Genomic DNA, 17,128 nt, shown 5'->3' with positions numbered 1-17,128 from the left:
TGTGCGAAAATATTTGGCTTCGGCTAACGTTATAGCACTAAGTGTGCTGATGTATAAAATACGAATAACTTATGGATAGCCTCATAACATTCAACATGAGGTAAGTACAAAAGTGAATAAGTACGGGAAGCTTCAGGTATGTATAAGGCCTAAGTGGTAGATGATGTTATGTATATGAATCTCTTTAAGTTGATATAGTTATATGGGTTGAAACTTTTTGAATTGATAAACACCAAATTATACATATCTATACCCCAAATACTTAGCATATTTATGGATGTTTATTACTAGATTTGTGGATTTTGGTGCTCTTAATCCGGTTATTTCATGTTTTGTACTCAGGAGTGCACCAAGAGTCGAAAGGAGCCAAAAACAAGCTAAAAAGGGTTAAAAATGGACCAAATCGAGAAGATGACACGGCCTAAGCCTTGCCACACAGGCATCTCACACGCCCGTGGCTTTCGGGGGTGTTGACCAAGGTTTTCACGATTCACACGGTCTGGCCATTGAGCCCACACGGCCATGTGCAATTTAACGGATTGAACACGGCCTGGTAATCATGTCACACGGCCGTGGCACATGGGCGTGTCCCTTTTTCAAAGAGTTGTATTTACATGGAAAAAGGTACTTAGGGAGGAAGAAAGCCAATTCAAAGTTTATATAAACACCCTAAGTGTGACCTAGAAGGAGGCCGCTCTTTCCAAAGCTGTTCTGGAATATAGAACCACACGCCAGGAATTACTTGATAGAAACCAGACGATCCATCTCAAAAGCTGAAGCTACTCCAAGACTGAAGATCTCTCTCAGAATTCCTTCAGGGGTTTTAGAGTTTTCTTCATGTTTTGTTATTTTTATACTTTTGAGATGTACTTTTATTTTATTATGAACTAAACCCCTTAGATACCTGAGGGGGATAAAACCTATGATTGATCTTGTTATTATTATCTGAACTGTATGATAAATACTTGATTTGTTCTTAATTATGTGTTATTAATGCTTGAGTTAATATTCTGGGTATTAATTCATGATTTGATGTGCTTATGCAGAGTAGGAATAGACCCTGCCTAAGAGTAGATTTGGCATAATTAAGCGGAGTTGATCGAACGCCTAGAAATAGGGTTACGAGATTTTTCCAGATTAGGGTGAAACCTAATAAGGGGATCCATAGATCGAGTTAATGCAACCCTAGAGTGTTAATTAGAGAAAAGACTTGGTTATTCAATTTAATAAGAGAAAATTCTCAGTTATTCAATCTAGGGATTAGACGTTATTAGTCTTGAATAGGGATAATAACTTAACTTAGGGATCTCTACGGAACAAGTCAAGTAAATAAATCGTCTGGTTCAGAGTCAGATAACAAGTGAAATCTAGGTGGATTCCTCCTTGGGTGTCATCTTTATCAATTGCTTTTCTTCAAGTCTTTTTCCAAATTTTCTCTTAGCTTCAATTAAATCAATTAATTAGTTTAATAAACAAACCCTTTTATTTATAGGTTAGATAATAAAAAGATAGTTATTACTAGTACTTTTGGTTCCCTTGGGTACGAAATCCCGGCCTTGCCATTACTATACTATTCGATAGGTGCGCTTGCCTTTTCGTCGTGATAATAGTTAGTCTCGATTTGATCTTTATTATAAATATTTATTACTTGTTACGAATCATGCGATCAAGTTTTTGTCGCCGTTGCAGTTAGGAACACTAAATTTTTATTACTTTAGCCATTTATTTTCTTGCAATTTTATTTTATTTTATTATTTACTAATTTACTTTTTTCTCTCTCTTGGTAGGTTTTTATGGTTTATGACTAGAAGAACCTTGTCAAGACGATTACTCTTTGACGAAGAAATCAATCGCACAATTAGCAAAAATCAAAGAGAAATAAGGCGTAGTTTACGCTACATGGAGAACGCGCGAGAAGATGATACTCAAACCCCAACCGAAGAGATGGTCAAAAACTGAGGCAATCAGCTACCCCCTGCAATTGCAGCTAATCAAAATCCTGCTCTACGTACTATGTATGACTATGCTAAACCTTCTTTAACAAGAACAGAGTCTAGTATAGTTAGACTTGCTATTGCTGCGAATAATTTTGAACTAAAACCTAACACCATTCGAATGATACAGCAGTTTGTTCAGTTTGATGGTTTGCAGGAAGAGGATCCCAATACGCACTTGGCGAATTTTCTTGAATTTTGCGATACATTCAAAATCAATGGCATTTCTGATGATGCCATTCGTCTTCGATTATTTCCCTTTTCAGTGAGAAATAAAGCTAAATAGTGGTTGAACTCGTTACCACGAGGGTCTATCACTACTTGGGAACAAATGACCGAGAAGTTTTTACTAAAATATTTTTCGGCGGTTAAAATGGCTAAATTTCATAATGATATCTCTTCTTTTGTGCAGATGGATTTAGAAACACTTTACGATGCATGGGAGAGATACAAGGACTTACTGAGAAGGTGCCCTCACTATGGGTTACCGCTTTGGCTCCAAGTTCAAACGTTTTACAATGGTGTGAATCCATCGACAAGAAAAATGATTGACGCAGTTGCTGGCGGAACCATCAACAATAAAACACCGGAAGATGCCTATGAATTTATAGAGGAGATGTCACTGAATAACTATCAGTGGCAAGTTATGAGGACAAAGCCAATGAAAACAGCCAACGTCTATAACATCGATTCAGTCACCATGCTCTCTAATTAGGTAGAACTTCTCAATAAAAAGATTCATAGTTTTCTTGGTTCTACACAGGTACAACTAGTAATGAGGTGTGACTTAAGCGGAGGAGGGGTGCATACAGAAAACCAATCCTTCAATCCTACAACTAAAGAAGAACAAGTCAACTATATAGGTAACAATAACTTTAGATCTCAAAATAACCCATATAGTAATACTTATAATGCAGGTTGGAGGAACCACCCAATTTTTCCTGGGGAGGTCAAGGAAATCAAAAGCCATAAAATCCTCAGGGTTTTCAACAGCCACTTTATCAACAGGAGAAAAAACCAAACCTTGAAGAGATGCTTTCTAAATTAATCTCGGTGTCAGAAACCCGTTTCCAAATTACCGAGACAGCACTTAAGAATTAATAAGCATCGATTGAAGGACTCAAAACTCATATAGGCCAGCTATCCAAACTAATCTCCGAACGACCACAAGGTAGCCTACCAAGTAATACTGAACCAAATCCAATGGAACACCTCAATGCAATTAGCACTCAAGATAAGGAAGGATTCATTGTACCTGAACCAGAATTACAGCAAGACAACACAATGAACAAATGACGAGAAGAGGTAAACAATAATGATCCCAAACAAGTAAGTACAAATCATGAACCTCGTGTGCCATATCTTAAAGTGATGACGAAAGATAGAACAGAAGAACAATTCGGTAAGTTTGTCAAACTCTTAAAGAAATTACATATTAACTTACCCTTTATTGAAGTTCTTTCGTAGATGCCCAACTCAGCAAAATTCTTAAAGGAACTTCTGAGCAATAAAAGGAAATTAGACGCTACATCACATGTGGAACTCAATGCAGTCTGCTCAGCTATTCTAAAGAATGAGCTACCTAACAAATTGAAAGATCCAGGGAGTTTACAATTCCTTGCTTAAGTGGTAGTCTATCTGTAAATAATGCTTTAGCTTATCTAGGAGCAAGTATAAATGTTATGCCATATAAAATGTTTAAACGACTAGGTCTCAGTAAACCCAAACAGACTAGGATGAGCATACAATTGGCTGACAAAATAGTTAGACTTCCTAAGGGTATTATTGAAGACGTTCTCATTAAAATTGATAAATTTATTTACCCAGTAGACTTCGTTGTCTTAGATATGGATGAGGATAACGAGGTACCTTTTAATTTTAGGACGACCATTTTTAGCAACTGCCAGAACCATTATTAATGTAGGCACAGGAGAGCTAACACTTCTTGTAGGTGACGACGTAGTAACACTCCAAGCATGCGACTCAGTCAAAACCTCCAAGACTCAAGATAATGCTATAAAAACTGTCGATGATAAAACTAATATTCAATCGTCCTTGTAGGAACTTCCTCAAAACATGACAACAGAAACAATGCGCTACTATCATGAAGAGAACAAAGATGTCCATGACGAACGAAGACTACGGATAGAGGAGCTAGACGAATGGTGAGAACACAAACCAAGAACACATGATAAATTGAAACTAAGCAAAAACAAGCCCGATACCTCTGCTAATCAACTTCAGGTCGGCGATACAGTCTTACTAGATGTTGTTGATACTCAAATTGTCACTACCACACCGATTAAGGAAATACCTCTTACGGTACTCAGTATTTTTCCATTCGGTACGGTAGAGGTGAGTCACCCCAAGTTCGGCACTTTTCCGGTAAACAACACCCGTTTAAAACCTTATTTTAAAATTGACAATAGGAATGAGGAGTATGAACTCCTCAAACCACCATGATCATTCAACAGAGAGGTAAGTCGAGCTTAGACTATAAATAAGCACTTCTCGGGAGGCAACCTAAGCACTAACATATTTTGGTTTCTTTATTTTTATTTTCTAACACTTCAGATCCTTAACTTAATCTTTAAATTGCACAGTTTTTCAGCACACATGGCCAGGCACACGGGCGTACCTAAAGCAGTGGCCAAACAGGGAAAGAGACACGGCCGTGTAATACAGCCATGTTGAAGCAGGACATGATTTCCCCAAAACTCGGGGTGCGATAAATCACCACGGCCGTGCGACATGGCCGTGGGTGAACTTGATAGGAACACACGGGCGTGAGAATGAAAACCCACGGGATTACCAGGGATAAGGCTCGATTCTGTTTCTTGGACATGGGCGTGCGGCACGCCCTTGCCATTCAGCCGTGTACAACAATACACGAGTGTGCTACCATAACACACGGGTGTGGGAAAAGCGAACAAAGCTAGTCACGACCGTGCAACATGGTCGTGTGCCATACACGTCCACGACACATGGGCATGGGACAGTAGCCGAGCACGACCTAAATTGAAAAATTTGAAAAACACGGGCTCACACTCAAAGTACACGGGTGTGGCCCTAGGCCGTGTGACCCTCCCCTATATAAACAAACCACTATTCATCTTCTTCCCCCTTTCAAAACCCTAGCTGAAAACTCCTCTTCCCCACTTCCTAATCCTTATTCTGGCCACCATTCCCAAGATTCTCACTTCTCCAACCCTCAAACCACCCTGAAATCCCTTCCCCTTACATTAATCCCCACTTTCCCCTCTCTATAACCTCTATTTTTCCCACCACACGGCTTCCTCTCCGTGTCACATGCCCGTGCTCGCCACCACACGCCCGTGTGCCGCCATACAACAGCCCTTGGTTCACTTTCTCAACTTCATTTTTCCAATTTGTATTGCCACATTAGTATTCTACATGCTTTACATAGATATTGTACTATTTTGCTTTAGACAAGTTAGGAATTTGATTTAGAATTTTCTATATTTGAATTATTTAAGCCACTAAATAGCATATACTAGTTTTAGGCCTCTTGCTTAACTACTGATGTATCTTGGATTCTATCAATGCTCATATATTTTCAAGTACATTATGTCGTCATCGAGAGGAAAGAAGGTCACGGTCCCATCCTCAAAGAAACGTAGGGGACCAGGTTCTTCCTCGTTACATGCTACAGCCAAATTTCGGCACCCGTTCCTTGACTTTCCACAAGCTTCGCAGGAAGAGCTATTTCAAATACTACGCGTACGACCCATCACCACAGGTTGCTGCATAACTGGACTACCGTAGGGCAAGTCTAGCTCGCTGATGTAATCTACGCCCTCCTGTCCACAGACCTATGGGAACGGCTCTTCGCTATTACCGAGCCAACTTATTTAGAGCTAACTTTAGAATTATGATCTACTTTTCATTTACAGGTGATGTGACGAACAATGATGACCTAGGCACCATTCACTTTCGATTAGGCGCTCTAGTTCGTGCGATGAGTGTCCCAGAGTTTGGATTTGCTCTGGGATTTACACCGATGAGTTTGTGGAGGAGGAGGACATGAATGCACTACCATGCAATATCCACATCTCCCCCTCCTTACCGAGCCATATTATTTAGAGCTAACTTTAGAATTATGATCTACTTTTCATTTACAGGTGATGTGACGAACAATGATGACCTAGGCACCATTCACTTTCGATTAGGCGCTCTAGTTCGTGCGATGAGTGTCCCAGAGTTTGGAGTTGCTCTGGGATTTACACCGATGAGTTTGTGGAGGAGGAGGACATGAATGCACTACCATGCAATATCCACATCTCCCCCTCCTTGTGCTGGAAGGCTTTGGCACCACTCTCTCCCACCTACGACCCCAGCCGCTGAAGGCCTCAACTCTCCCCCCTTCCCTATGATATCTCCATGCCATATTGGGACAGACCTTGACCGAGAGGAGAGAGAACACCAGCGTCGTCACCACCCATGACTCCTACTATTTATGGTGCATGGCTAATGCACACGTGACCGACTTAGCATACTTCATTGCTTTCGCCATTCTCCATCAGACCGAGTGGCATAGGAAGGGAGTGATCTCTATCGGCCCCTACGTGACGCGCCTTGCCAGACACTTCGACCTCCTCAACACTGCGGCCCAGTCATCAGTGCTTACCCTGATAGGTCAGATGTCCCCACAGGGCATCACGACTATGTTGCATATGAGGATGATCGAGCGCCAACGTGGGACCGATCCTCCTCAGTACAGTCTCTCGCATGCCATTGATGAGGAGGATCTTGAGGACATCCCTGATGTTCCCCCACAGCATGAGGAGCTTCTACCGTGCCACCTAGGGAATGACCAGCTCATGCGGCTACTTCATTGGCACACCTTTCCGGCTGACTCGCCCATTTTGAGCAGTATTGCACTACACAGTTCGAGATGATCCACGAGCAAGATCGCGACGGGACCGACAGATGGACGATATGTAGGTCATGATGCAGGAGCTGTGCCAGTACTTCCACATCGCCACTCTAGCACCACCACCTGAGGGCCCCACCAATGAGGATCATTTAATCCTCCTATTTTTTTATTTAGTCTTATTTTTATTTTATTTTATTTTTATTTTTCTTTTGATTTTTATTTTCATTTCAATTTTATTATTTTATTTTGCAAGACATATCTATATTAGTAAATTTTACTTTTTTCATTTTCTAGTATTTCTAACAAGTAATTCCACTACGCTCTCTTCCACACAAACTTTTAATAAGCTCTTCATAATTCTATAGACTTCCAAGCAAAGCTGCTAGGAATATTTTATGGAATGAGGAAACAAAAGGGAAACAATACCTCACGAGTGCCATGTTCAACGACCCAATTTCTTCATCTAGCCAAGAATAATAATAGCTACCACTTTCCCCGAACACTCCATCCTCAGAATCAAGCTCCACATTTATATAACAGGGAGTTTCACCTCCTTTCCTCTTATGATTTTTATTTTTGAATAATCTATCTTTGTACATTGAGGGCAATGTACCTCTTAAGTGTGGGGGGTGAACATGAAACCTAACTTTTTGCATTATTCTCAAATCCCTGAATTTGGTCTTGTACTTAAGTGATTTTCTCATAATATTGATCAAATGAATTCTAATTGATCTATAATTATTGTTGATATGTTGTGAATTGGACTAAGGGGATTATGCATGATTATTTGATTATAGGACATTAGAGAATCGAGCATGATAAGTTGATATTTTGAGAACTAAAATTTTTTAGATTATTTTCCTAAATTGAGGTATTATCTTGAAATCTTAGGTAGACAGGAATGACATCAAAAACCTAATTTTTTTGTGAGATTTTTGAGCCTTTTGAGCATATAGCTTTCTTTCTTGCTCACTTCTTTTGTGGTTTGAGTGTGTCAACATTGAACTGTTATTCTAGAACTTGCTTCGATTATACATATCGAGATCACACATATGATTTGATATACTGAGATGATAAAGGCACTTAGGATTTAACCCATTTACTCCATAAAAAGCCTTCCCACATAATTAAACCCTTAGTGAACCCCTTTTTGAGCCTACTAACCCTTTTCTTTGATTAACCCTCATCATTAACCCAATTATTGTTGAAATCCTTTTACTTAGTTTGACCCTTTTGATCGAGATTGAATTTAATACTGTTACCTCACTATGTTCACCATTTTTGTTACTGAATCATGAAATCTGATTTCTATATTATATCAAGTTCATTTGTTCTTAAAAAAAAACTCAGTATTATATTGTAATTCTCAACAAGCTAAAGTTGTCATGAACTCATGTAAAATAGTTCTAGATATTTGTTTATGGTTTAGTAATTAAGTTTTTGATAGTGGGGTAATATATTGAAATTATCTCGATTCTAACATATTGTCTCTTGAGTTATGGTAATAACTTTTCATGTTAGACAATCGAGTGCTTAATCTTGAACCTTAAACACTTTGAGTGATTTGAGTGAATCTTCAGTGAGGATGTCATCTCTTGTATATTTAAGACTAAATTTAATTTCTTAGAGAAAGGAGATTACCTATGATTTTATTATCAAAATATTCGATTTAGATTGTTTGAGGCTTTTAATGCCCCTATAGTTGAATTCTCACTGTATGATTTTCTGTGGAATAACTTGTAACACTATCAATAATGATTATGTGATTGAGAAGAATGAATTCTAGCAGTAAATGAGAATTTTGCTTGAGGACAAGCAAATGCTTAAGTGTGGGGGTATTTGATAAACGCTAAATTATACATATCTATACCCCAAATACTTAGCATATTTATGGATGTTTATTACTAGATTTGTGGATTTTGGTGCTCTTAATCTAGTTATTTCATGTTTTGTACTCAGGAGAGCACCAAGAGTCGAAAGGAGCCAAAAGCGAGCCAAAAAGGGATAAAAACAGACCAAATCGAGAAAATGACACGGCCTAAGCCTTGCCACACGGGCATCTCACACGCCCATGGCCTTCGGGGGTGTCGAACAAGGTTTTCACGATTCACACGGCCTGGCCATTGAGCCCACATGGCTGTGTACAATTTATCGGATCGAACACGACCTAGAAATCACGTCACATGGCCATGGCACACGGGCGTGTCCCTTTTTTAAAAAGTTGTATTTTACACTGAAAAAGGTACTTAAGGAGGAAGAAAGCCAATCCAAAGCTTATATAAACACCCTAAGTGCGACCTAGAAGGAGGCCGCTCTTTCCAGAACTTTTCTGGAATACAGAACCGCATGCCAGGAATTACTTGAAGGAAGCCAGACGATCCATCTTAAAAGCTGAAGCTACTCCAAGACTGAAGATCTCTCTCAGAATTCCTTCAAGGGTTTTAGAGTTTTCTTCATATTTTGTTATTTTTATACTTTTGAGATGTACTCTTATTTTATTATGAACTAAACACTTTAGATACCTAAGGGGGATAAAACCTATGATGGATCTTGTTATTATTATCTGAACTATATGATAAATACTTGATTTGTTCTTAATTACGTGTTCTTAATGCTTAAGTTAATATTCTGGGAAGTAATTCATGATTTAATGTGCTTATGCAGAGGAGGAATAGACCCTGCCTAAGAGTAGATTTGGCATAATTAAGCGGAGTTGATCGAACACCTAGAAATAGGGTTACGATATTTTACTGGATTAGGGTGAAACCTAATAAGGGTATCCATAGATCTAGTTAATGCAACCCTAGAGTGTTAATTAGAGAAAAGTCTCGGTTATTCAATCTAGGGATTAGACGTTATTAGTCTTGAATAGGGATAATAACTTAACTTAGGGATCTCTACGGAACAAGTCAGGTGAATAAATCGTCCGTTTCAGAGTTAGGTAACAAGTGAAATCTAGGTGGATTCCTCCTTGGGTGTCGTCTTTATCAATTGCTTTTCTTCAAGTCTTTTTCCAAATTTTTTCTTTGCTTTAATTAAATCAGTTAATTAGTTTAAATAATTAGTTTAATAAACAAACCCTTTTATTTCTAGGTTAGATAATAAAAAGATAGTTATTACTATTACTTTTGGTTCCCTTGGGTACGATATCCCGGTCTTGCCATTACTATACTATTGGTTGATAGGTGTGCTTGCCTTTTCATCGTGATAATAGTTAGTCTAGGTTTGATCTTCATTATAAATATTTATTACTTGTTACGAATCACGCGATCATGAATACTCATAGGATATCATTATATGTTCATTTACTATGAATGTTTTGAGTACGAGCTTACTAAGATTTTGAAAGTTTACTCTGTGTGATTATTGTCTATTTTACAGTTATCGTAGCTACTGAAGGCTCGAGGATAGTCGAGGATCGTCACCACACTATCGATCTCATTTTGGTACTTTTAAAATGTAAATATTTGAACTATGGCATGTATAGGCTAGTAGTTGTGAAGTATGTTTTGTTATGTATATAGTTAGCCATGAGATTTGGCTAATTTGTGTTTGAAATCATATTTGATAATGGCTTATGATATGTGATGTTAATTTGCAATCATGGCATGTCTTAATTGGATAAAGGAGAAGGTAAGGTTTATAAGTATGTAAATGATTGATAATATTATGGCATGAATGATGTATGTTTTAACATAAAGAATGGTTGAATGGGTTGTACATATATGCTTGATTCCTTGTTTGTAGGGTGACCCATAATGGGGTGGCAAGTTGGCTTAAACCAAGCCTGTATTCTGCCACACGGTCAAAGGCGACAGGCGTGCTTTGTGGCCGTGTTTGTTTGGCAGTAACCTCTTAAAAATCACACTGCTTTGACGCATGAGCGTGTCATATGGCCTTGTGATCGCGTGCTTCGTAACAATAAATATTTATAATGAAGATCAAACCTAAACTAACTATTGTCATGACGAAAAGGCAAGCACACCTATCGAGCAATAGTATAGTAATGGCAAGACTGGACATCGTACCCAAGGGAACCAAAAGTACTAGTAATAACTATCTTTTTATTATCTAGCCTAAGAATAATATGGTTTGTTTATTAAACTAATTAACTAATTTAATTAAAGCAAAGAGAAAATTTGGAAAAAGACTTGAAGAAAAGCAATTGATAAAAACGACATTCAAGGAGAAATCCACCTAAATTTCACTTGTTATCTGACTCTGAACCAGACGATTTATTCACTTAACTTGATCCGTGAGATTCCCTAACCTGTGTTATTATCCCTTTCGAGACTAATAACGTCTAACCCTCAGTTGAATTAATCAAAATTTCTTTCTTAATTAAAACTCCTAGGGAAGCAGTAAATCACTCTATGGACTCCCATATTAGGTTTCACCCTAATCTGGCAAAATCTCGTAACCCTATTTCTAGGCGTTTGATCAACTCCGCTTAATTATGAAACTACTATTAGGCAGGGTCTATTCCTCCTCTGCATAAGCACATCAAATCATGAATTAATGCCTGGAATATTAACTCAAGCATTAAGAACACATAATTAAGAACAAATCAAGTATTTATCATACAGTTTTGATAATAATAACAAGATCAATCATAGGTTTTATCCCTTTAGGTATCTGAGGGGTTTAGTTCATAATAAAATAAGAGTACATCTCAAAAGTATAAAAATAACAAAACATGAAGAAAACTCTAAAAACCCCTGAAGGAATTATAAGGGAGATCTTTAGTCTTGGAGTAGCTCGAACTTTTAGGATGGATCGTCTAGCTTTCTTCAAGTAATTCCTAGCGTGTGGTTCTGTCTTCTAAAAAAGTTATGGAAGAGGCCCCCTTTTTAGATTACACTTAGGGTGTTTATGTAGGCTTTGGATTAGCTTTCTTCCTCCTTAAGTATCATTTTTCGTGTAAAATACAACTTTTTGAAAATGGGCACACCCGTGTGCCACAGCCATGTGACGTGATTTCCAGGCCATGTTCACTCTGTTAAATTGCACACGACTGTGTGGGCTCAATGGCCAGGCCGTGTGAATCGTGTAAACCTTGGTCGACATCCCCGAAGGCCACGAGCGTGTGAGATGTCCGTGTGGCAAAGCTTAGGCCGTGTCATCTTCTCGATTTGGTCTGTTTTGTCCCTTTTTTGCTCGTTTCTGGCTCCTTTTGACTCTTGGTGCTCTCCTGAGTATAAAACATGAAATAATCGGATTAAGAGCACCAAAATCCACAAATCTAGTAATAAGCATCCATAAATATGCTAAGTATTTAGGGTATAAATATGTATAATTTGGCGTTTATCAAATACCCCCGCACTTAAGCATTTACTTGTCCTCAAGCAAAATTCTCACTTACTGCTAGAATTCATTCCTTTCAATCGCATAAGCATTACTGATAATGTTACAAATTATTCCACGAAAAATCATACAACGAGAATTCAACTATAGGGGCTTTATAAACCTCAAACAATCTAAATCGAATACTTTGATAACAAAATTATAGGTAATCTCCTTCCTTCAAGTAATTAACTTTAGTCCTAAATATATAAGAGATGACATCCTCACTAAAGATTCACTCAAATCACTCAAAGTGTTTAAGGTTCTAGATTAAGCACTCGATTGTCTAACATGAAAAGTTATTACCATAGGCTAGCATGAAAATCAAATCTCCACCACTTGTAAATGATATTATACACTAATCAAAAGGTCTTTGCATGGTTGTAATGAGGTTTAGGTTACAGGTATGGATACGAGCTGAAGAGACAAGGGTTAGAATCGAGATAATTTTAATATATTACCCCACTATCAAAAACTTAATTTCTGAACAACAAACAAATATCTAGGACTATTTTACATGAGTTCATGACAACTTTAGCTTGCTGATAATTACAATAATAATATTGAGTTTCTTTTTTAGAACAAATCAAGTCAATACAATATAGAAATCATACTTCATGATTCAGTAACAAAAAATGGTGAACATAGTGAGGTAACAGTATTAAATTTAATCCCGATAAAAAAAGTAAATTAAGTAAGAGGATTTCAACAATAATAGGTTAATGGGTTAATGATGAAGGTTAATCAATAGAAAAAAGGTTAGTAGGCTCAAAGGGGGTTCACTAAGAGTTTAATTATGTGGGAAGGGTTTTATGGAGTAAATGGGTTAAATCCTAAGTGCCTTTATCATCTCAGTATATCAAATCATACATGTGATCTCGACATGTATAATCGAAGCAAGTTCTAGAATAATAGTTTAATGTTGACACACTCAAACCACAAAAGAAGTGAGCAATAAAGAAAGCTATATGCTCAAAAGGCTCAAACATCTCACCAAAAATTTGGGTTTTTGATGTCATTCCTGTATACTTAAGATTTCAAGATAATACCTCAATTTAGGAAAAATAGTATAAAAATTTTATTTCTCAAAATACCAACTTATCATGCTCGATTCTTTAAGGTCCTATAATCAAATAATCATGCATAATTCCCTTGGCCTAATTCATGACATATAAACAATAATTATAGATCAATCAAAATTCATTCTATAAATATCATGAGAAAATCACTTAAGCAAAATACCAAATTCAGGGATTTGAGAATAATGCAAAAAGTTAGGTTTCATGTTCACCCCCACACACTTAAGATGTACATTGCCCTCAATATACAAAGATAGATTATTAAAAATAAAGAAAATCATAAGAGGAAATGAGGTGAAACTCCCTGTTATATGGATGCGGAGCTGCATTCTGAGGCTGGAGTGTTTGGGGAAAGTAGTAGCTGCTATTGTTCTTGGCTAGATGAAGAAATTGGGTCGTTGAACATGGCACTCGTGAGGTATTGCTTCCCATTTGTTTCCTCATTCCGTAAAATATTCCTAGCACATTTGCTTGGAATCCTGTAGAATCATGAAGAGCTTATTAAGAGTTGGTGTGGAAGAGAGCGTAGTGGGATTACTTGTTAGAAATACCAGAAAATGAAAAAAAAATTACTAATGTAGATATGTCTTTCAAAATAAAATAATAAAATTGAAATGAAAATGAAAATGAAAATAAAAATAAATAATATAATAAATAATAAAAAATAAGAATAAAAAGATAGGAGGATTCAATGATCCTCGTCAGTGAGGCCCTTAGGTGGTGGCACTGGGGAAGGCTAGATTTCGGCTAGGGTTTTGAAAAGGGGAAGAATATGAACAGTGGTTTGCTTATATAGGGGAGGTTCACACAGCCTAAGGCCACGCCTGTGTACTTTAAGGGTGAGCCCGTGTTTTTCGAATTTTGCAATTTAGTTGGTGCCCGGCTACTATCCCACGCCCGTGTGTCTTGGACGTGTGTCGAACACGGCCATGTCGCACAGTCGTGCCTAGCATTGTTCGCTTTTCCCACGCCCGTGTGTTATGGTAGCACGCCCGTGTATTGTTGTACATGGCTAAACGGCACGGGCGTGTCTCACGCCCGTGTGGAAGAAATAGAATCGAGCTTGTCATTGGCACGCCCATGGTTTTCCATTCCCATGCCTGTGGTCTCCTATCAAGTTCACCCACGGCCATGTCGCACGATCGTAGGGATTTATCGCAGCCCGTGTTTTGGGGAAATCATGTCCCGCTTGAACACGGCCGTATCGCACGGCTGTGTCTCTTCCCCTGTTTGGCCACGGCTTTAGGCACGCCCGTGTGCCTGGCCGTGTGTGCTGAAAAACTTTGTAATTCAAAGATTAAGTTAATGATTCAAAGTGTTAGAAATTTAAAATAAAGAAATCAAAATATGTGAGTGCTCGGGTTGCCTCCCGAGAAGCACTTATTTGTAGTCTAAGCTTGACTTACCTCTCCGTTGAATGATCATTGTGGTTTGAGGAGTTCATACTCCTCATTCCTGCTTTTAGCCTTGACAAAATAAGGTTGGAGACGGGTATTGTTTACCTTAAAAGTACCGAACTTGGGTTGACTTACCTCAACCGTACCGAATGGGAAAATATTGAGTACCGTAAGAGGGATCTCCTCATTTGGTGTGGTAGTGACAATGTGGGAATCTGCGGCATCTAGTAAGACTTTATCGCCAACCTTAAGTTGATTAGGAGAGGTATCAGGCTTGTTTTCGCGTAGTTTCGATTTATCATGTGTTCTTGATTTGTGTGCTCGCCATTCATCTAGCTCCTCTATTTGAAGCCTTCGTTCCTTATGGGTGTCTTTGATCTCTACTTGATAATAGTGCACTGTCTCCATTGTCTTGGTTCGAGGAGGTTCCTGCAAGGACTATTGAATATTAATTTTGTCATGAACAAGTTTCACAGCATTATCTTGAGTCTTAGAAGTTTTGACTGAATTGCGTGCTTGGAGTGTTACTGCGTCGTCTCTAGCACGAAGTGTTAGCTCTCCTGTGCCTACATTAATAATAGTTCTGGCAGTTACTAAAAAGGGTCATCCTAAAATTAAAGGTACCTCGTTACCCTCATCCATATCTAAGATGACAAAGTCTACTGGGTAAATAAATTTATCAATTTTAACGAGAACATCTTCAATAATACCTTTAGGAAATCTAACTATTTTGTCAGCCAATTGTATGCTCATCCTAGTCTGTTTGGGTTTATCGAGACCTAGTCGTTTAAACATTTTATACGGCATAACATTTATACTTGCCCCTAGATAAGCTAAAGCAATAATTTAGCAAGGAATTGTAAAACTCCCTAGATCTTTCAATTTGTTAGGTAGCTTATTCTTTAAAATAGCTGAGCAGACTGCATTGAGTTCCACAGGCGATGTAGCGTCTAATTTTCTTTTATTGCTCAGAAGTTCCTTTAAGAATTTTGCTGAGTTGGGCATCTGAGACAGAACTTCAATAAAGGGTAAGTTAATATGTAATTTCTTTGAGAATTTGACAAACTTACTCAATTGTTCTTCTGTTCCGTCTTTCTTCATCGCTTTAGGATATGGCACACGAGGTTCATAATTCATACTTACCTGTTTAGGATCATAACCGTTTACCTCTTATCGACCTTTGTTCATCGCGTTGCCTTACTGTAATTTTGGCTCCGGTGCAATGAATCCTTCCTTATTTTGAGTAGTAATTGCATTAAGGTGTTCCCTCAGATTAAGTTCAGTATTACTTGGTAAGCTACCTTGTGGTCGTTCAGAGATTAGTTTGGATAGCTGGCCTATCTGAGTTTCGAGTCCTTGGATTGATGCTTGTTGATTCTTAACTGCTGTCTCGGTATTTTGGAAATGGGTTTCTAACACCGAGATGAATTTAGAAAGCATATCTTCAAGGTTTGGTTTCTTCTCTTGTTGATAAGGTGGCTATTGAAAACCCTGAGGATTTTGCGGCTTTTGATTCCCTTGACCACCCCAGGAGAAATTTGGGTGGTTCCTCCAACCTACATTATAAGTATTACTGTATGGGTTATTTTGAGATCGGAAGTTATTGTTACCCATATTGTTGACTTGTTCTTCTTCGGTTGTAGGATTGAAGGATTGGTATTCTGTATGCACACGTCCGCCACTTGAGTCACACCTTATTACTGGAGGTACTTTTGTAGAACCAAGTAAACCGTCAATCTTTTTATTGAGAGGTTCTACCTGATTAGAGAGCATGGTGACTAAATTGATGTTATAAACGCCAGCTTTTTCGTTGGCTTTGTCTTCATAACTTGCCACTGATAGTTATTTAGTGACATCTCTTCTATAAATTCATAGGCATCTTCCGGTGTTTTATTGTTCATGGTTCCTCCAACAGCTACGTCAACCATTTGTCGAGTCGAGGGATTCAGACCATTGTGAAATGTTTGTACTTGAAGCCAAAGCGGTAACCCATGGTGAGGGCACCTTCTCAGTAAGTCCTTGTCTCTCTCCCATGCATTATAAAGTGTTTCTAAATCCATCTGCACAAAAGAAGAGATATCATTATGTAATTTAGCCGTTTTAGCTGGCGGAAAATATTTTAGTAAAAATTTCTCGGTCATTTGTTCCCAAGTAGTGATAGACGCTTGTGGTAACGAGTTCAACCTGTGACAGCCCTAATTTGACCCTAGTCGAAAAAGTGGTTTCGGGACCACAAAACCGAGTCTTAAAAATAATTAACCGTCATATTCTATGTTTATTATATGTGAATATGCATGTGTGAAAGTTTCATACTTTAATTTTGTCATTTGTAAGTGAAATTTATTAGTTGGGACTTATGTGAGACAATTGTGAAATGTGATAGGCAAATGTAAAAGTGGCCTATTAATGCATGTTGTT

At 38.1% G+C, this 17,128-nt stretch overlaps 2 non-coding genes across 2 annotated transcripts; one reads left to right on the top strand and one right to left on the bottom strand.

Annotated features, from left to right (window-relative positions):
• Window positions 1-2,374: 2,374 nt before the first annotated feature.
• LOC121211773 (small nucleolar RNA R71) lies at window positions 2,375-2,480 on the bottom strand. Its single transcript, XR_005906991.1, has one exon. It is a non-coding gene; the product is annotated as a small nucleolar RNA R71 (small nucleolar RNA).
• A 14,216-nt stretch (window positions 2,481-16,696) lies between these two features.
• Window positions 16,697-16,802, top strand: LOC121211897 (small nucleolar RNA R71). The gene has a single exon (XR_005907114.1). It is a non-coding gene; the product is annotated as a small nucleolar RNA R71 (small nucleolar RNA).
• Window positions 16,803-17,128: the final 326 nt, after the last annotated feature.

The sequence above is a fragment of the Gossypium hirsutum genome, chromosome A12 (genome assembly GCF_007990345.1).
Source record: "Gossypium hirsutum isolate 1008001.06 chromosome A12, Gossypium_hirsutum_v2.1, whole genome shotgun sequence".
In the NCBI taxonomy this organism is placed as follows: Eukaryota; Viridiplantae; Streptophyta; class Magnoliopsida; order Malvales; family Malvaceae; genus Gossypium; species Gossypium hirsutum.
This window is presented reverse-complemented; position numbering and strand designations above follow the sequence as displayed.